Source organism: Schistocerca serialis, chromosome 8, assembly GCF_023864345.2.
Source record: "Schistocerca serialis cubense isolate TAMUIC-IGC-003099 chromosome 8, iqSchSeri2.2, whole genome shotgun sequence".
In the NCBI taxonomy this organism is placed as follows: Eukaryota; Metazoa; Arthropoda; class Insecta; order Orthoptera; family Acrididae; genus Schistocerca; species Schistocerca serialis.
In genome coordinates, this window is record NC_064645.1 from 276,052,774 (window position 1) to 276,075,483 (window position 22,710).

The 22,710-nt window shown below is 43.1% G+C and overlaps 1 protein-coding gene across 1 annotated transcript in view; it reads right to left on the reverse strand.

Annotated features, from left to right (window-relative positions):
* LOC126416075 (protein unc-80 homolog) overlaps positions 1-22,710 on the reverse strand; it is a 1,008,688-nt gene that overhangs the window by 834,232 nt on the left and 151,746 nt on the right. The gene's annotated exons all lie outside the window — the stretch shown is intronic.

The following is a 22,710-nucleotide window of genomic DNA, read 5'->3' on the forward strand; positions in this document are numbered from 1 at the left end:
GCTAAAGAAAGCGCTTTGTTACTTAACAACTGATGCGTGTATTTTTTTTTCAAATTAGTAAAAATACCAAGCACCTCAAATATATCTAAATGGAATCCTTTAGGAACATAATGTCAAAACTAGACGTCGCTCTGTGCCTTCCTTCATTGTCTTAGCATTTAAAAAAATGAGAGCTAAAAGCCGTTTTACTACTAGTTGCGTTACAGTGTTCTCAAAAGTGGACATCAAAATATGGCCTATGTTAAAAGTCGGATAGGCACCACTTTCTGGTTCAAATGGCTCTAAGCACTATGGAACTTAACATCTAAGGTCATCGGTCACCTCGAACTTATAAATACTTAAACCTAACTAATCTAAGGACATCACACACATCCATGCCCGAGGCAGGATTCGAACCTGCGACCGGAGCGGTCGCGCTGTTCCACACTGAAGTGCCTAGAACCGCTCAGCCACTTTTTGCCTTCGACACACCTGGCTTCGAGTATTTGTTATAACTTACTCTTCCCTTTGCCATATTTTATGTTAAAGCTGACAGTCAGTAAGAAGGACTGCTCTCGTTCTATTTCTAGGGAAGGATCGATCAATCTGTTCATACTGCAAACACCTTTCCTACCCTCTTCACTTATGCCATGATGACTTAACTATGTAACGTTTTCGAGTGTGTCAAGCAGTGTACAGAAGTTAATTTGATTTTTGCGATATAGTTTTCTAATATTTTAGAACCCACTTCTTACTCTGTTTTTAATAATATCATCTGTTGACGACCTGTTATTAAGACATAACCGGTGGCGGAAAGATACGAGGGGTGTCCAGAAAGTAAGTTCCGATACGTCGCGAAATGGAAACGACCAAGAAAATCCGATAAAGCTTTGCACACATGTGTTGAGCAGTGTCTCTATTACGACCCTAGATAGCATCACGTCGCTCTTCTCATTTCTGAGCTCACAGTGAGCGTGTAAAGATGTCTAGAAAATAGTGTCTCCCGCCAAGTACGAGGGCCTGGTGAGCAATTTCGCCTGAAGCTATGCAGCCAACATTACATAACTGCCGTGCTGTTTCTTCTTCAAGACAATTCCTAGCCGCATTCTGCAGGGACAATGAAGATGCTCCTGCATCGTTTTCAATTGGAAATGTTTGATTACCCACAATACAGCCCGTAATTGTCTCTCTCTGAGTTTCATCTCTGCTCACATGAACCGTTGGCTACGAAGACAACATTTTGGCACAGAGAACGAACTTTAGACCAGCGTAGAGAATTGGCGGAAAACACTGGCGGCTGTGTTCTATGATGAGGGTATTGGAAAGTTGGTACAACGCTACGACAGATGTCTAAGTCAGAACGACGACTACGTAGAGAAGTAGCTGGAAGGTGTAGCTAACTGTTACAAATGAAACATTTCTGACTTTCACTGTGGTTTCCATTTCGCGATCAATCGGAAGTTACTTTCTGGACAGCCCTCGTACATAGAAGATTTTCGTTTGCAAGACGGGCACTGTATTCTGCTAGGACGGTAAGCTAGTCTGCGTAAAAGTAAGTTCACTTTAGACCTAAGAGCACCACGTGACCGTGAGCAATTAGGCTGCCTGATATACCTACTGTATCAGACCACGACACCAAACCAGAGTCGTGAACTATCGCTGTGAACGTCAGGAGATGATTAACGTCAGGAGATGATTAACGTATATTGACAGAAAAAAATCGCAACACAAAAAAATTAGTGTAGAGTAACGAAATTTTGTCTAGGTAACAAATTGAAGTGATTAACATCGCCAGATCACGCGTTAATGTAAGCGCGAGACAAGCCATTGCAAATGTGAAATGCTGGTCCATTAGTAACCGGTGTAACCGCCAGCAGTGTGTGGGATGGACTTCCACGTCTATTGCACTTGGTCGGTCAACACAGGGACGCTTAATGCTGGTTGTGGATGACGCTGGAGTTGTCGTCCGATGATGTCCCATATGTGCTCGATTGGAGACAGACCTGGTGATCGAGCAGGCCACGACGACATGTCGACACTCTGTAGAGCTTGTTGGGTTACAACAGCGGTATGTGGGGAGCGTTGCCCTGTTGCAAAACACCCACTGGAATGCTATTCATGAATGGCAGCACGACAGGTCGGATCACTGGACCTGACGGGATACCAATTCGATTCTACACAGAGTACGCGAAAGAACTTGCCCCCCTTCTAACAGCCGTGTACCGCAAGTCTCTAGAGAAACGGAGGGTTCCAAATGATTGGAAAAGAGCACAGATAGTCCCAGTCTTCAAGAAGGGTCGTCGAGCAGATGCGCAAAACTATAGACCTATTTCTCTGACGTCGATCTGTTGTAGAATGTTAGAACATGTTTTTTGCTCGAGTATCATGTCGTTTTTGGAAACCCAGAATCTACTATGTAGGAATCAACATGGATTCCGGAAACAGCGATCGTGTGAGACCCAACTCGCTTTATTTGTTCATGAGACCCAGAAAATATTAGATACAGGCTCCCAGGTAGATGCTATTTTTCTTGACTTCCGGAAGGCGTTCGATACAGTTCCGCACTGTCGCCTGATAAACAAAGTAAGAGCCTACGGAATATCAGACCAGCTGTGTGGCTGGATTGAAGAGTTTTTAGCAAACAGAACACAGCATGTTGTTATCAATGGAGAGACGTCTACAGACGTTAAAGTAACCTCTGGCGTGCCACAGGGGAGTGTTATGGGACCATTGTTTTTCACCATATATATAAATGACCTAGTAGATAGTGTCGGAAGTTCCATGCGGCTTTTCGCGGATGATGCTGTAGTATACAGAGAAGTTGCAGCATTAGAAAATTGTAGCGAAATGCAGGAAGATCTGCAGCGGATAGGCACTTGGTGCAGGGAGTGGCAACTGACCCTTAACATAGACAAATGTAATGTATTGCGAATACATAGAAAGAAGGATCCTTTATTGTATGATTATATGATAGCGGAACAAACACTGGTAGCAGTTACTTCCGTAAAATATCTGGGAGTATGCGTGCGGAACGATTTGAAGTGGAATGATCATATAAAATTAATTGTTGGTAAGGCGGGTACCAGGTTGAGATTCATTGGGAGAGTGCTTAGAAAATGTAGTCCATCAACAAAGGAGGTGGCTTACAAAACACTCGTTCGACCTATACTTGAGTATTGCTCATCAGTGTGGGATCCGTACCAGATCGGTCTGACGGAGGAGATAGAGAAGATCCAAAGAAGAGCGGCGCGTTTCGTCACAGGGTTATTTGGTAACCGTGATAGCGTTACGGAGATGTTTAATAAACTCAAGTGGCAGACTCTGCAAGAGAGGCGCTCTGCATCGCGGTGTAGCTTGCTGTCCAGGTTTCGAGAGGGTGCGTTTCTGGATGAGGTATCGAATATATTGCTTCCCCCTACTTATACCTCCCGAGGAGATCACGAATGTAAAATTAGAGAGATTAGAGCGCGCACGGAGGCTTTCAGACAGTCATTCTTCCCGCGAACCATACGCGACTGGAACAGGAAAGGGAGGTAATGACAGTGGCACGTAAAGTGCCCTCCGCCACACACCGTTGGGTGGCTTGCGGATTATAAATGTAGATGTAGATGTAGATCACCAGACTGACGTACAATTTTGCAGTCAGGGTGCGTGCGATATCCACGAGAGTACTCCTGCTGTCATACGAAATCGCACACCAGACTACAGCTCCACGTTTAGGTCCAGTGTGTGTAGCTCGCAGACAGACTGGATGCAAGCCCTCGACTGACCTCCTCCTAACCAACACACGATCATCACTGGCACCGACAGAGAACCAGCAATCACCTGAAAACACAACTGACCTCCCTGCCCTCCGTGAGCTCTCACTTGGCACCACTGAAGTCGCATAAGGCGATGGTTTGGGGTCGGTGGAATGCATGCTACCGGGCATCTGGCTTGTGTGATCCTTGAAGTAACCGGTCTGTAACAGTTCGTTGGGTCACTGTGGTGCCGACTGTTGCTCTTGCTACTGAGATACACTACGATGCTCCAGTAGTGCCACTTGACCGCCCGGAGCCCTCTCTTCTTGCGACCGTATATTCTCGTGACGACCGGTACCAGCAGTCGTGTACAGTGGCTACACTCATGCTCATAAATTAAGGATAATACTGATACATGGTGAAACAACGCTCTGGTGGACGGTTTGCGGGCTTAAATCACCTCGGCGTATGACCATGCGGTGCATTTGACCTGCGGTCGTCGCCCGGTGGCGCTGGCAGCAGTCCACATACGCAGACTTGTGTTGGTGCTTGTCAGAGTACGGTGCAGCGAGTAAGTGTGCAGACGTTTTCAGATGTGCTAATGGTGACTGTGTGTTGAAATTGGCTCAAAGAACACATATTGATGACGTTATGAGGGATAGAATACTAGGGCGACTGGAGGCTGGTCAAACACAGTAGGTCGTAAGACGGGCCCTCTGTGTGCCACAAAGTGTGATCTCAAGATTATGGCAACGATTCCAGCAGACAGGAAACGGTCCAGGCGCTCCAGTACGGGACGTTCACAGAGTACGACACCACAATAAGACCGATATCTCACCATCAGTGCCCGCAGTCGTCCACGGAGTACTGCAGGTAGCCTTGCTCGGAACTTTACTGCAGCCACTGGAACAGTTGTCTCCAGAAACACAGTCGCCCAGAGACTTGCAAGGTGCATTCCATTGACCCCTGGTCACATGAGAGCCCGTAGTGTCAAGAACACAGTACATGGTCATTGGAACAATGGTCCCAGATTATGTTCACGGGTGAGTCCAGGTATAGATTGAACAGTGATTCTCGCCGGGTTTTCATCTCGCGTGCACCAGGAACCAGATACCAACCCCTTAATGTCCTTGAAAGGGACCTGTATGGAGGTCGTGGTTTGATGGTGTGGGGTGGGATTATGATTGGTGCACATATACCCTTGCACGTCTTTGACAGAGGAACTGTAACAGGTCAGGTGTATCGGGACGTCATTTTGCACCAGTATGTCCGCCTTTTCAGGGGTGCAGTGGGTCCCACCTTCCTCCTGATGGATGATAACGCACGGCCCCACCGAGTTGCCATCGTGGAGGAGTACCTTGAAACAGAAGATATCAGGCGAATGGAGTGGCCTGCCTGTTCTCCAGATCTAAACCCCATCAAGCACGTCTGGGGTGCTCTCGGTCGACCTATCGCTGCGCGTCTTCAAACGACACTTCAGCAGCTCCGATAGGCACTGGTGGAAGAGGGGAGGTTATACCCCAGCAGCTGCTCGACCACCTCATCCAGAGTATGCCAATCCGTTGTGCGGCCTGTGTACGTGTGCATGATGATCATATCACATATTGATGTCGGAGTACATGAGCAGGAAACAGTGGCGTTTTGTAGCACATGTGTTTCGAAACGGTTTTCTCAACTTATCACCAATACCATGGACTTACAGATCTGTGTCGTGTGCGTTCCCTATGTGCCTATGCTATTAAATCCAGTTTTTTGTAGTGCCACGTTGAGTGGCACCACATTCTACAATTATCCTTAATTTATGAGCATGAGTGTACATTCCTGCAAAGTCTTTCTCCAGTATCACAGAAGTAACATTCAGTTTCTTGTAGCCCTATTATAGGACCTCGTTCGAATTCAGTGAGGTGTTGGTAATTGCGTTGTTGTCGCCTTAAAAGTATTCTTGACTAAGAGCGACTCACCACATCCAAAGGTTACAGCGTGTATTTAAAGCAAACCTGATTTGCACCCTCATAGTGGTGCTACTTGGGATACTCTTACGTGACTATCGTGAAATTTTAATGCAGTAGAGACATTCCTACCAAGTTTCGTTTATGTCCGACAGATCCTTGATGTTGCGTTTTTTCCGTCAGTGTAATGAGGCGCGACAGTATGTCGTCAACATTTGCGCAGCACACTGTTCTTTAATACGGCATTGGTAAAGCTTACACTCTATAAACGGTCATTTGTGAGGAAGACTCGAGAGGAGAATTTGAAATTTGTAAGACTATGTGGATATTACCTAACTCTATTTATCTCGGTTTACTGTCGACGCTTTCGTTTCTAAATGTGCCATGCAAAGGCGTACGTTAATGTTAACAGCAGGTAGGGAGGTGTCTTAGTTGCCGAGGGCAAAGTGTAATGTGTATCTGCGCTCAGGAATTTGGCGCCGCCGATCGAAGATCCACGGCTTTAATCTGCGCTTTAACCCGCCGGCGGCCAGGGCAGGGACTATAGGTGCTGCTTCCCCTGCTACGTCATTATCGACGCGCCGCTGTGCTGAAGGCGGAGCGGCAGTTCTCGCCAATCAGCTGACAGCATCAGCGCGCCATGTTTCCGACAACCGACCCAGCCCAATGACACGCTTTAAGCAATCCACTGCACGGACAGAGGATTATCATCAGAAAAAAAATCATTGTGAGAAAAAAAAATATTCAGGGAGCATCCATTCGAGTGTCATTCAATAAATAAAGCATTTTTCCACTACAATGGTTAAAAGGCTATACAACCTGATCTGATTAGGATCAACATATAATATGGTCCGATTAGAGTCACCAGGCCATACATTACATTGGACCAGGGTTTCACACATACAGTACCTTTTTAACATGATAGTTACCTAAGACAAAACAATTTTAATACGACAAATAGAATTAAAATGATTTAGACTGTAAAGAAAAAATGCATTATTTCTTGAACAGCGCTAGTATTGATACACCATGCTGGATGCCGGCCGGGGTGGCCGAGCGGTTCTAGGCGCTACAGTCTGGAATCGCGCGACCGCTACGGTCGCAGGTTCGAATCCTGCCTTGGGCGTGGATGTGTGTGATGTCCTTAGATTAGTTGGGTTTAAGTAGTTCTAAGTTCTAGGGGACTGATGACCTCAGAAGTTAAGTCCCATAGTGCCCAGAGCCATTTGAACCATTTGAACCATGCTGGAACAATAAGATTAGAAGACCAAGAACGTAATGCTCGGATTAAAAATGTTGGAAGACAGGGATGTAGTCTTTCACCTCTGCTGTTCAGTCTATTCATCGGAGAAGCAGTGACAGAAGTAAGAGAAGCGTTCAAGAGTGGGATTAAAAATCAGGGTGGATGGATATCAATGATAAGATTCGTTGATGACATTTCTATCCCCAGTGAATTGCCAGATCTGTTGAGCGGAATGAACTGGATAATGAGTACAGAATATGGATTGAGAGTAAACCGAAGAAACATGAAAGTAATGAAAAATATCGAAAATCAGAATAGCAAATAACCTAATATCAAATTTGGTGATCACGATGTAACGAAGTTGAGGAAATCTACTACCTTGAAAGCAAAATAACCCATCATGGACGAAGCAAAGACAACGTAAAATGCAGAGTGGCACAGGCTGCAATGGCGTTCGTGGGCAAGAGAAGTCCTCTTGTATCAAATATAAGCCACAATACGAGGGCCGGCCGGAGTGGCCGAGCGGTTCTAGGCGCTACAGTCTGGAATCGCGCGACCGCTACGGTCGCAGGTTCGAATCCTGCCTTGGGCGTGGATGTGTGTGATGTCCTTAGATTAGTTGGGTTTAAGTAGTTCTAAGTTCTAGGGGACTGATGACCTCAGAAGTTAAGTCCCATAGTGCCCAGAGCCATTTGAACCATTTGAACCATGCTGGAACAATAAGATTAGAAGACCAAGAACGTCTGGAACCGCGCGACTGCTACGGTCGCAGGTTCGAATCCTGTCTCGGGCATGGATGTGTATGATGTACTTAGGTTAGTTAGGTTTAAGTAGTTCTAAGTTCTAGGGGGCTGATGACCGCAGCAGTTAAGTCTCATAGTGCTCAGAGCCATTTGAACCGTAATACGAGGAAAAAGTTTCAGAGGAAGTACGTTAGCATAGTATGGTAGTGCAACATGGACAGTGAAAACATCGGAAAAGAAAATAACACTGACAAGAAGGGGAGACACGGTGATAGGACATGACACTAGAGAGGACTCTAGACGATAAATATTGTAAAGGAAGGTACAGATTGGAATACGTCTAGAAAATAACTGAGGCGTTGGTTTCTAATGTTATCCTGGCGGAGGTTCGAGTCCTCCTTCGGGCATGGGTGAGTGTGTTTATTTATTTATTTATTTATTTATTTATTGTTCCGTGGGACCACATTTAGGAGAAGTCTCCATGGTCATGGAACGAGTCAATACATGAAATTATAACACGATTGTAGAAACAGATAAAATGAAATATAAGAAACATATTCAGGCGACAAGTCGTTAGTTTAAATAAAGAAAATCAAAAATGTACACTGGAATTTGCTTAATTTTGTATCTCTTCCAGGAGCTCCTCGACAGAATAGAAGGAGTGAACCATGAGGAAACTCTTCAGTTTAGACTTAAAAGTGTTTGGGCTACTGCTAAGATTTTTGAGTTCTTGTGGTAGCTTATTGAAAATGGATGCAGCAGAATACTGCACTCCTTTCTGCACAAGAGTCAAGGAAGTGCATTCCACATGCAGATTTGATTTCTGCCGAGTATTAACTGAGTGAAAGCTGCTAACTCTTGGGAATAAGCTAATATTGCTAACAACAAACGACATTAAAGAAAATACATACTGTGAGGGCAATGTCAAAATTCCCAGACTATTGAATAGGGGTCGACAAGAGGTTTTCGAACTTACACCATACATAGCTCGAACAGCCCGTTTTTGAGCCAAAAATACCCTTTTTGAATCAGAAGAATTACCCCAAAAAATAATACCATATGACATAAGCGTATGAAAATATGCGAAGTATACTACTTTTCGTGTTGAAATGTCACTTATTTCAGATACTGTTCTAATGGTAAATAAAGCGGCATTTAGTTTCTGAACAAGATCCTGAACATGGGCTTTCCACAACAGCTTACTATCTATCTGTACGCCTAGGAACTTGAACTGTTCCGTCTCGCTTATGACATGCCCATCCTGTCTGATTAAAATGTCAGTTCTTGTTGAATTGTGGGTTAGAAACTGTAAAAACTGAGTCTTACTGTGATTTAGCATCAAATTATTTTCCACAAGCCACGAACTTATATCATGAACTACATTATTTGATAATGTTTCAATATTACACACAAGATCCTTCACTACCAAGGTGGTGTCATCAGCAAACAGAAATATTTTTGAATCACCTGTAATACTAGAAGGCATATCATTTACATATCATTTGTCCTTAGGATAATTTAGGTTAAGTAGTGTGTAAGTTTAGGGACAGATGACCTTAGCAGTTAAGTCCCATAAGATTTCACACACATTAACATAACATTCTAATGTTACTCTGAGATGAAGAGGTTGGCACAAGAGACGAATTCGTGACGGGCCGCTTTAAACCACTCAGATGACTGATGCATGAGATGTGATCAAGAAGTAAAGGGATTTTTTTTAATCTAGCGGGCTTTATACATCAGATTTTCAGTTTTTTTTATTTTGTTTGTACACATGTTTCTGAAGTATGTTTGCATTTTCACCTGTTTTGAATATTTAGTTTATTATTGATAGTCGAAAAGGTTATACGTGTTTTTAAGTACTCTGCGAATTTTTACCTACGAAAAGATGAATTTTCATTAAATGTTGCTTGAAAATTGAAATAAAGTGCAGTATCGCACTCGAAATGTTGACTGTGGCTGTTGGCATATCTACTGTAAGTGAGAAAAGAGTTTACGACTAATATAAACGTTTTAAAGAAGGTCACTGTTTCTATTTTGCTTCTTTTTTCAAGGTTCAGTATCCCTTCTTCCTGTTTTCATGCTTGACCTGTGTTCAGTTTTTGACGGTCTATCCATCGGGCCATCTTATCACTAATTCTGAGGGGGTTGCTAAGGGGACTTTCGCTTGTGGGTTGGACATCATTCATTGCTTCAACCACACTACAGCTAAGACGTGACGTCCCCGGACTTCCATCTGTTTGAGATACATAAGGATTCAGTGCGTGGAACATATTATGAAGGTGATGAGTACGTAATTCATGCAGTGAAAACATGGCAACCCGCGCAGGACAAGAGCTTTTACCAAAAGGGAATACATTCCATTACACAATGCTGGCATAATGACGCACGCCATGATTGAGATTATGTAACAAACGTAACAGAAATGTTGACTGGCACTGTCACCAAATTTTAACTTTCAAGACTAAACAAGTTCCGAGAGCAAAAAGTTATTGGTTATTATTTATTGAACGAACCTTGTAATCAATAGCGGAAACGGACGGGAATGGAAGCACACAATAACAGAAGCAAAAATGTTCCAGCAAAGGTAGGTTCGCAAACAAGTAATTTTTGAGATAACTCCGATTGTGTGGTTCTGAGCTGTCACTGGCTTCTGTATGAAGTCTTGTTCTCGCCAGTACAATTTTTTTTAATGTACTACAGCCGTAGTAAATTATATTCGCAAATTTCGAATGCGATATCACATCAGCTGTATGGTTTCCTATAAAGACATGAAAATTTGTGCCTGCCCAGGAACCGAATCCAGATTTCCTGCTTTTCGCGAGCGGTCGCCTTATCCACTTTGGCTATCCGTGCTCGCCTGCCGGACCGAACCAAACTCCCATAAGTCACAGTGCCTACGTCCCACAGTGCTCGCAGCGTTCGTATGATTCTGGTAGTCCGCAGCTCGTGGTCGTGCGGTAGCGTTCTCGCTTCCCGCTCCCGGGTTCGATTCCCAGCGGGGTCAGGGATTTTCTCTGCCTCGTGATGTCTGGGTGTTGTGTGCTGTCCTTAGTTAGGTTTAAGTAGTTCTAAGTTCTAGGGGACTGATGACCATAGAAGTTAAGTCTCATAGTGGTCAGAGCCATTTGAACCGTTTTGATTCTGGTATCGTTTGATACGACTGCAGATCTTCACCAGTGACTGTTCCTTCAGAGATGCATGCACGTCTGAAGGACATTTGCATAGAATTCTACAGACACTGCACTACCTATTTCACGCCAAAGCGAGGCAAACTGACGAGAAAAACATTGTCTGTCCGTGCGGGAATCATACTAATGGTGTGCGAGCACTACGGGACGTAGACACTATGACACACGTTTGGATCGGTATGGCAGGCGTTTACATATAGCTGAAGAGCTGAAGTGGTTAAGGCGACAGCTCATGCTACGCAGGACATTCTGGTGCGAGTTGCAGTCCAGCACAAATTTCGTGTGTCTCTAGTAAACCATACAGCTGATGTAATACCGTATTCGCAAGTTTACAATACATCTCATAATTAGCTGTTGCCATAGATGGCCTAGCGACCGGCTCGATTTGAATAAGTCTAGTATGGTTTGTAGCTTGGGATTCAAGATCACCTGACCACAGTCCTCTGCATTTTTCTGTCTGAGGTCATCTCAAAAGTCAAGCGCACAGCACCGAAACAGCGAATTGCCGTTGAACTTTAGTGGACGTACCGTGATTCTAAAAGAAGTGAATGGACTACCTGCCACTGATTCCCTATTAGCTGGGTTATTAACATCACCTATCAGTCTTCTATCCCCTCGACTGTCGTGGCATCGGACATCATCATGTCTAGCAGAAGTCTCGGCAGCTAAATAAAAACTTATTGATTTAGGGCAACAGAGGGTTGTTACAGTCTAGCAAACAGACACATCTGTTATATAAATTAGAAATAGTCACCGAAACAGAATACTTGAGACGATAGATAGCCTGATACGTGTTATAAAGGATTGAATCACTAACAATTAATGAAATAGCCCGGCTCGAAAACTTTTCTTTTGATGTCAGAACGAAACAATAAAATATCATATATGTTTGACATTGCTTCAACTGTTGTGGGCGATCTGAATTCTTATATTATTCTTAAGAAATCAGGTTCGCCAAGATAGCTTGTAAATCTTTTAATAGATTACCGGCTTCGACATATCTGTGCTGTCATCATGGAATAAAATATCACTGAACACAGGAATGAAACATGAACAACTGATTCAGCCCCCTTGAAGAGCGTGCTAGCATAAAATCGCGACGGAACTTGAGAATTTGAAATTGAAAGGGAAATAAAAAGTAGCTCTCAGATCTGCGTTTGAGCAAAAGCTCAGTCTGGGGCAGCACGGCTAGCTTACCTCATCAGCATCGACAAAATTGCCATGTCCGTCGATTTAGAAGCAAACGATTGCATCGTCTGTACAATCGCGACCGAAATTACCGCGAGAGTATTGTTCAGAAACTGCGGCACTAATCTTAAGTGCTCGGTCCTTGGCTCCTGTCAAGTACTGGGAGGAAACTAACAGATACCGAAAAATGATGGCAGCAGGCGCTCAACTGCTATCATAAAGTGAAAACCAGCAGGGCCGTGCCATTTCGAAGGAACCATCCCAGCATTTGCCTGGAGCGATTTAGGGAAATCACGGAAAACCTAAATCAGGATGGCCAGGCACGAGACTGAACCGCCGTCCTCCCGAATGCGAGTCCAGTGTGCTGTAGATTCGATCAAAGAAGTCGCTTGTCTTCTGTTCACTGCAATGTGAGATGTTACCACATGGAGCGCTAGCATCGCTGCAGAGTTCTGTCGTCTGTAGTGTTTTTATAAACACTTCCGGTAAATACAATTGGTGTGTGCCGACAACTGCAAAATTAATAGAGATGTATGAAGCTGATGAGGCGCTTTACAACGTGAGGCACCCTGAATACAAAAATAGATTAACCCAATCCTCTCCTATAGCAAGGAATCGCAGTGTTACAATGAGCCTGTATTCTGCAGATGTAGCAGTTCTGAAGTGAGTATTGTGCCTTGTGATATGAGGATACACTTCACTGAGCACATACTGAAATGTATGCTCATCCATTCTTAAGTAATTGATGTACGACTTGACGTCCTCCACTATAAGCTCACGTAACAAGTTTTGTTGAATGCTTTTATCGTGTCGTCGTAAAACCCGCAGCTTCACCCAGGTATGTTTCCTTTTTTCCCCCCGCTTCTCTTCCACATGTGAACACAGTGCAACTGTGGTACATGCAACTGCTGCGGTTAATAACAAGTAGTTGTTGTCAGCCATCTTGAACTTTGACGAAAAAAAAGATGACAGTGTAATACCCCTTCTAGCGCTACGTCAAAGATCTTTGTCAAATATATTTGACGGAATATTTGATCACATCTTTGATCAAATCCTTGATAAAGAAATTTGATAGTGTAATACCGTCCTAAAGGTTGGCTGTGGGAACCTTCTTCTACCGGCGGACACCTGCTATGGAGGGACAAACAAATAGACAAAAGTACGAAGAGTGATTTGTAAACCAGCATTCGTCGGCGACGACGAAAACAACGTTTACGCATCATTGTAAGAAGCAGTGCCTCAGTGGCTATTCACTCAAACCGAGTGAATGCGCTAGACAGAACAGTGTGCTATTTATAGCATCAGTCCTGGCGCACGCAGCGGATGTGGACTCTTATCAGCTTACGCAATCGCACCGGAAGTGAGTTTTCCAGCAACACGCTCCTAGTAATACTAGGTCCTGTGTTGCTCAGAAAACAGGATTAGTTAAGGTCTATTTTAAGTACTGACTGCTAAAGCTATACAGGAAGTCCTTATCAACGCGATTGCGCAACCGGAAGTGAATTTTCGAGCAACAAACAGACAAGTAAAATAATAGACGGAGAAAAATTCCAAGTCCAACAATAGCCAAAGATAATATAATAAAAGTGAATTTTCCAGCAACAGACAGACAAGTAAAATAATAGACGGAGAAAAATTCTAAGTCCTTCCCCGTCCTTTCCTAATCTGATGAGACCAATGACCTCTCTGTCTGGTCCCTTCCCCCAAAACAACCCAACCCAAATCTACAGCGACGTCCTAGATTTGATCAAATATTGGACGACATTTGACAAAGTTCCCTATGACAGCATCAAATATCTTTGACAAAGATTTTTGACAGAGATATTTGACAAAGAAATTTGATAGTGTAATACCGGCCTAAGGCCGATTTCACAAGGAGCCACTAATGTCAGTGGCGTACTACCGCCACCGATGGCGCAAAAGCAGAACATTGCTTCCAATAGCGGCCTTCACACGACATCACTCAGTGGCGCTGCTAACTGGCCAAGCTGCGGGTAACGCCGCGTTTAAGACTCGGCTAGAGCGATATTTTGGGATTGCTGCTCACTGTTACTGATACTAAAAGGAAGTGTACTGGGCCGGACGTGTTAAGTGCAGCGAAGCCTATGGACAAAAGCTCTGCATGCACTCTACAGTGCAAACTGTACGATGTCTGACGAAGGTTGTTCTGGTTCCGATTAGCGCGACATTCCGTGTGGTACGGCAACATGTCTGCAAGACATCATTTGAGTGATTACGATGATAGACGGATAGCTGGATGGCTCGAAGCCGGTCGCAGTGTCATTACTGTGTATCAGTAATGATTGTCTTCGTCGTTTAGGTCATACTGTTCACAAGCAATGGAAGTCAATACAGAAGACTTCATCTCCGAAATCGAAAAATATCCATCTGTATGCAGCATGGAGTGTGAGAAATATTCAGATAAACTGCATGAAACTGAAGTTTTCACCGGACGTTGGAGGCCAACGTTCTTCAGAGAAGATGGCGATTGTTGAGCACCACTCATATTTCTTCCCGTTTCTGTTGGGTCTGTTGACATGACGCGTAACACAAAAGTAATCAAAGTGTCTTGATACCTGTATCTGTCTCGATTACTAACAAAATTGTGCAATACACAGCAAGTCTTTATATCTTCAGCAAATTCTGGAGACACATTCGAAGGCCAGTCAAAAATTCTACACTCTTTGGCAACAATGTCAAAAATAGATTCAACATATCTTCTAGCACTTCAGAGACTGTATGTGAAGACTCTTTGAAAAGAAATTGTCTCCATACTAACGTAATAAGATGACATGAAACCTTTTACACCAACGATTACAAGAGGAAAGTAATTATGGCCTTCAGACAATTGCCTGCCTTGAGGACATTTGTATTGTACTGTATTGTATTGTATGTTAACCGGGGGCCTAGAAACGACAGAGAGGCTCCGTCCCCGCCGCTGCGGTCCACGGGTCCACGACGACTACCGCAGCCGACTTCACCCCTCCGCCGCCCCACACCGAACCCCCGGTGGAACCCCCCCCCCCCCCCCCCCCCCCCCAGAGGAAGTCTTACACAAGACGAGAAACTTGTTTGCGCAGCAATCGCCGACATAGTGCAGCTCAGGCAGAATGAGGGGAACCAGCCCGCATTCGCCGAGGCAGATGGAAAACCGTCTAAAAACCATTCACAGACTGGCCGGCTCACCGGACCTCGACACAAGTCCGCTGGGCGGATTCGTGCCGGGGACCAGGCGCCCCTTCCCAATCCGGAAAACTGTGCGTTAGACCGAACGGCTAACCGGGCAGGCTTGAGGACATTTAGTTTTATTGTCAATTAACTTCCTAGAAGCGATAAATTCTTGAACAAAGATCGATCTGGTGAACTTCTATTTGCTCCAACGTCTATTAACGTGAATGCGTGAAATGTATTCTCAGTTGCGGATTTCCCGCTTATCGCGAACGGTCGCCTTGCCATTTGGCTATCCGAACACGACTCTGGGCTAGACCCAGACTTCCATATATCATCAACCATGTGTCCACACCTGTACTCGTACACTCATTATGTATGTATATTGCTGTACAGGGGAGAATTTCACTTCAAAGTCGCTTGCCCGGTGTCGGTGGATAAATATACAATTACGGTGCCTGTATTATTCCGAATTACGATGCAACGTTCCTTCGGACATGCATGCATGTTCAGTACAACATTGCGTCGTAATTTGGAATAACGGAGGCACTGCAATACCGTATCAGTGAAAATGAATCTGTGATGGGAATCACACTTAGCCAGCAACATGATGGAGAAAATGTTTTTGCTGCTATAATAAAGCGACCCACAGACGTACACCTGTATGTTACTAATTGTTAGTCGCCTAACAACTGCCTAAATTGGCTTCCTTTTTAGTGAACCTTTAACTACTCTTTTTTCTAGAAATAGTGGCACCCAGGGTTTATTTTTAGATTACGTCTTTTTTTGTTTTCTTATTCAGTAAGACAATTAAAGGATAAGCATCCTGCTGCTCAGATTCGGTGACGAAACCGAAACACTGCGGCGTGACAGATCAAAGCGGCGCAGGGCGATGACAAAGGAGCCGCCTCTGTTTCCAGGAGCGCCGTGTGCAGGTTCAGTGCGCTGCAGAGATGCACTTCTCATTGGCTGCGTGTGAAGGCGGCTTACCAAGGGTGGCGGTTACAATCTGTTCCACCCAGCAACGGCCGGCCTCCCAGTTCTACAGTCGGGGAGAATCCAGTGCCGACAATTCTGCGTAAGCGGGCAAGCCTTATACCTTGAAGGATAAAGTAGCAGTGGTTTCAGATTTAAAGTAACGGCTCAGAACCCCTGTACAGTTTCACCATGTTGTTCATAAATAACAATATATAATCTGTGGTCCTGAAATTTTCTCCGCCCCTGCCAGGCGATAATTCCCTATTCAGGGTGGCCATTGGTGGTCTCAGATTGTCGGGGAAACTGATTTAATAGAATTTATTCATTAATTAATTGTATTGACTTTTGAATTATTACGTCGATAAAACTATGACTGATGTCACTTGATTCGTAATTTCACAAGCAATCCGAATCTGCGATCGGAAATATAAATTTAATTTTATTAGCGACTCTCTCGTTGGTACAAGACGGACAGGGTTCCATTCGTTGCTTTGCCACGCCTTATCTGTGTTAGAGAAATGTCTCTGAGTTACACATTCTTTTCAAGATTTGAGAGATGATTCGGCGGACTGGAAAGAATTCGTGACTCATCCCAAAGATGACTGAATCGTTCCATCCAAACGCGAGGGCGACGAGTGGAAAACCTCCACTAACAAAAACGAGATTACAGTGAATTGTAACTTGTGCCGTGGTGTAGTAGTGTTGTATTCTTGTTAAATTAGGCCGCAGATGAAATTTGAGTCCAGTTAAATGGGGACCTGATCGAAAAATTAACTTTTTAAGTATGGTACTCTTTTATGAAAATACTCTAGGAGTATCCCTGAACAACCTCCGAAATTTTATCATTGGAGTTCGGTTTCACCCTGTATTCAGAAACTGATTGTATTTCAGTCGTTTTTTGGTGTATATGAATCGATTTCTCTGTGATTTGGGATGCATAACTTTTGCGATGAGCGTTCTATTTCTTGCGCCTTGACTAACGTACTAGACGAGAATCTGCTTCCTGGACTGCTCTCTACTGCAATTGTCTCATTGGTGAAAGTTAACTGGAACTTCGTTATTCCTGACTGATTCATCTGGAAGACAGTGTCCATTACAAAACCATTAATCACTGAAATGGGGTAACAAGCAGAGTTACAATACAATTGTAACAATAAAAGTGTCTCTTTCTGCTTGCTCACGGACAGACTGTCAAGGGCTAGGAGAGATAAAAAGATACTATACAGACCAAATATCATTTCTCATTCAGACCGCTATATGAGGCATATAAGACAAATAAAATTTAAAGACATCGCACAGTAATGTCAATACCTATCTTCTGAATTCTGAGACCATTGCATTTTTTACTCTACAACCACAAAAAGCTGCAATGCAGAACACTGAACATAACATACAAACACACACATATACAGATATACAGACAACAATATTTACATTACTGTTAACAAATACTTTTAAGTCTTGTACATTTATTTGAGCTCTTTAATTGTGGCGAAGGTCAAGCCAAGTTTGGACGATGCTATGATTCGTTATTCCCGTGCTCTTAATGGCATAGAGAAATCTTGCCAACATGGCAGCAATCTCTGTTACAGAAAGCTACTGTTTAAAAATTATTTTCTATTGGCAAGTGCACGTATTTCGCAACAGTTGTGTCACTCACTCGAAATGTTTGGTCCCTCATTTCTTGTATGTATATAGCAGCTGCACTTCGATAATAGCATACAGATATGTGTCAGAAACATCCGTGTTATTTTCGCCACGCGTCATAAATAATCTTCATTATAAGCTCATTTACTTGTGAGTTGTCCATGACGTTTATTAATTACAGCAATAAAGTTCCACCTCTGCCACAACGTTCTTCGTTAAACACGACCGATTTCTGAAGATCCATCTTGAGGAATTTTTCAGTGGACAGTTACAATCTCATGTCATGTGATTCTAACTGTCCTCGCTAAATCGGCAATATGCCTGAAGACGAAGCTTTAATTCTCCCGTACTAATAGGCTCTAACAAATGACGTTGTGGTAAAGGTGACATTCTATTTCATGTACTTCTGCGATCTAGGATGTAGCATTCGTAAGCAGGATAATACACAGATAGGAAGGAAAAAACATGTCAACAGAGTTTTATCAGTCTGGCTTTGGAAAGGTCTATACGTGAGGTAGCTACAGTATTTTAGCTTCAGTCCGAATAAAGGAAGACTGTGACACACACTGTCTTTATAAAAACACCAGTGACAGAAATTACTGGACTGAAGCATGTAAACAGTCAACTGTGACCTTAACCTACAAGGGAGAGGAAGTGGATATTAATAAAGGCTGGCATGTATTACTCAGCACTATACACTATGTGATCAAAAGTATCCGGATACCCACAAAACATACATTTTTCATATTAGGTGCATTATACTGACACCTACTGCCAGTTACTCCATGTTAGCGACCTCAGTAGTCATTAGACATCGTAAGAGAGTAGAATGGGGCGCTAAGCGGAACTCACGGACTTCGAACGTGGTCAGGTGATTGGGTGTCACATGTGTCATACATCTGTAAGCTAGATTTCCACACTCTTAAACATTCCTAGGCCCACTGTTTCCGATATGATAGTGAAGTGGAAACGTGAAGGGACACGTACAGCACAAAAGCGCGCAGGCCCACATCGTCTGTTGACTGACAGAGACTGCCGACAGTTGAAGAGGGTAGTAATGTGTAATAGGCAGACGTCTATCCAGACCATCACACACGAATTGCAAACTGCATCTGGATCAATGCAAGTACTATGACAGTTAGGCGGGAGGTGAGAAAATTTGGATGTCATGGTTGAGCGGCTGCTTATTAGCCACACATCACGCCGGTAAATGCCAAACGACGCCTCGTTTGGTGTAAGGAGCGACTGAACAGTGGAAAAACGTTGTATGGAATGACGAATCACGGTACACTATGTGGCGATCCGATGACAGGGTGTAGGTGTGGCGAATGCCCGGTGAACGTCGTCTGCCGCCGTGTGTAGCGCCAACAGTGAAATTCGGAGGTGGTGGTGTTATGGTGTGGTCATGTTCTTCATGGAGGGGTCTCCACCCCTTGTTGTTTTGCGTGGCACTATCACAGCACAGGTCTACTGTGATATTTTAAGCGCCTTCTTGCATTCCACTGCTGAAGAGCAATTCGGGGCTGGCGATTGGATCTTTCGCACGACCGAGCACCTGTTCATAATGCACGGCCTGTGGCGGAATAATTACATGACAATAAAATCCCTGTAATTGACTGGCCTGCACAGAGTCCTGACCTCTGTAGGCAGAGCACTTTTGGGATGTTTTGGAACACCGACTTCGTGCCAGGCCTCACCGAGCGACATCGATACCTCTCGCCAGTGCAGCACTCTGTGAAGAATGGGCTGCCATTCCCCAAGAAACGTTCCAGTATCTGATTGAACGTATGCCTGCGAGGGTGGAAGCTGTCACCAATGCTAAGAGTGGGCCAACACCATACTGAATTCCAGCATTACCGATGGAGGGCGGCACGAACTTGTAAGCCATTTTCAGCCAGGTGTCCGGTTACTATTGATCAATTACTGTAGCTCTGAACCTAGATTTCTGGCAGTGTAAGGAAAGAGTTGAGAATTGCGTGCGGAACCGTAACTGAGAGAAGTTCACAAACCTTACATCCCTCAATGATGTACCCCTGGTACCCATTCCAAGGGGAAAAACTGAAAAGTAGAGGATCTTTGCCACTGAAAACAGAGACGTTTAAGATAATGAAAGAAAGAAGCACTTAAGAACAAGAACACTACTATGTTATTTACAACGGAAACGGAATATTTAACCTGCTTCAAGAGAGACGAGCAAATCCACATAGCAAGGAAAAGGAAAGAAGAAACATTTTCTGAATTGACATTTTCTGAAGACATATTATGTATAATCCACGTACAGTAAGAAGTATATCCAAAAAACTAGAAGCATATGTACTGTGATTAAGTAAGGCAATATTACAAAAAGATGACGACTTAGAAACTATGGAGGAAAGAAATTAAATACGGAATATGCTCGTTAAGTGGTTTTGCCGGCGAGGCATTAACAAAACATCATAACATTTGTAAAGGGTCTGTAGAAGAAGGAAAACATTTAAATATGGAGATTAATAAAAGTAAGAAATTAAAGAGAATGTATAAAAATGAAAAAGTTGTATCTTATTGAAAAAAGACTATAGTAAATGTCCAGTGCTTCAAATACTTCAGAACTTGTGTTCTATTTGTAGAAAATGCCCGTGACACTAAGGAAATTAGATAATAAATCGCTGTCGCAGATTCTGCATTCACGAAGAAGGGACAGTAACTGACCAATAGACAGAGCCTGGATATATAGAATTACTCTTGCATTTGGACCATTGATTTTTATGGTTCGTAATTTGCATCCCGAGAAAACAGGATAAGGTATACCTGTAAATTTTGTTTTATTATGCTGGTGACAAATGAAGAAAGTTAAGTGGGCAAATAAATTTCCCAATGAAGGAGAGTTGTTGAAGACATATCGATCATGATTGAGATTCGGAAGGCAGAAGCAACCTGGACTTGATCGCCTTCAGAAAGAAATGTTGGCTGCACTGTGTCAGTGAAGCGAGTTTGAAAGTGCCCCAGGTCGTGGAAAAAGACAGTCTTCTCACTAGGAGATTGAAGAGAAACGATCCAGTATAATAGAATGCAAAAGACAGGGAGAAATGAAGAAAAAATCACGCATAATGTTCCTAGTTCTGCCATTAAGCAAGACTCACAATATTAACAATAATAACAAGGTGGGAAATGCTTGAAAAAGGTTATCTAGATGGGGTAATGCAACGGATAATTTCCGAGACTGATGTCCATTATATAAATAGAAGATGAAAATTGCAGGAGGAAGTAAAGTTAGGAATGAGTGACATAATCCATGATGAGTGACAGTGCATTCAATCGGTTATAAAGAAAAAGATATGGAACGTCGTATCTGACCAGTAGGAATATTGAAGATTAAAAAAAAAAAAAAAAAAAAAAAAAAACTGAATTAAGCCCTGACAAAACTGTTTTTTTCACTCAGATGCCCCGAGGTCACAAAAACGAAACTAATTGCGGCTTCACAGACCATTAACGATCAAACTTGATTCAGATATTTGTATGTGGATAACGAACACATTTCTTTATTTAAGGTAAGCAGCTCCTTGATAGTTTAGTCTCGATCGTATGTTGGGATGAAGTTTCTTTTTAAACGCAATATGAACACAGATGTTTGCACCAAACAATCAGTATGCTTAAATCGAGCACTGTCGAATTCTGTTCAAGAGCCAGCAAGTTATCCACATCTTTTTCTGCTTCTATTCGAGTTCAGTGATGACACAGCTGCATGAAAATAAGCACACTAATTAAACATAGCAGAATATTCACAGAATCGGGATTCTAATACCGGTCCAATGTGACCATCAAACATGCCGGAGAATATATACAAACAGGACAACTATTTTTAGCCGTCATTATGACTCAAGTTTCTTGGCATTACCTTCTTTTATTTATTACGTCATTGACGCTATGCATAGATTTTATAATACAGGTGTGTTAAGCTAAGCACATTATACTCGTATGCTAACAGTGATCCACTAACTGTTTCCTTCTCTTGAATTTCCACTGTACAATACGTAATGTCGCTAGTTTCCTTCCAATACGAAGTCACCGTTGTCCTTGAATGAGAGAGTGCTCCGCATGGCTCAATGATATCGACGTCCATTGTCCATAAAGATTTGGGACGGTAAGAAAATTAAGGTATTGAGCAAAGAATTAGATTTGTTGGATATTGCGCACATTTGAGACTGTTGTAACTCTTTAGCTGTTGTGAGATCTGCATTTCTCCCGGCACATACAATGTTCAGATAAGTTAGCATATGCAGCCGGGTGACGTCGTCGACAACCGCCGACATTTCGACAGGAGCACACCTGTCAGTTTAGTTTTCCTGTGAAAATGATAGGCTTTTCTTTGTGGAAACATCGGCAGATGTCGACGTCGTCACCCGGCTGCAATTCCGTAAGTTAATTATCTCTAGCTGTTGCACCTGCAGGTTATTGAAACGGGCATTACTTATCTAAGCAATCATCTTTCTGAGAGTATCCACAATTGACCTTTCATTTTGTGTTTTATACTTAAGAAATCCAGGTTTTCTCGTATTTCACATTTCGTTAGGTGAACATCATTATTCATTTGATCTCCATTAAATGGAAAATAAAGCACTTCATTTTAAAAGTAATAGGATTTTAACTTCATGGTGGAACAAATTGTTTTCTCATTGAATAACAGTTTTTTGGGTGACCAAACTAGCGTCAAATTTTGATAAATTTATTGGAGAATGTATATAGCATTCCCGACTGAAGCTAACAACACCATTATCTTGTTTCTTTCCAGTCCCATTCGCCCTCAAAAAGTATGTCATAAACTCTTGTTAGTATACTGTCCACAGCTGTTAAGTATTTTGAAAAAAAAAAAAAATTTGCGCCATACGTTGAACACCAGCATATTTA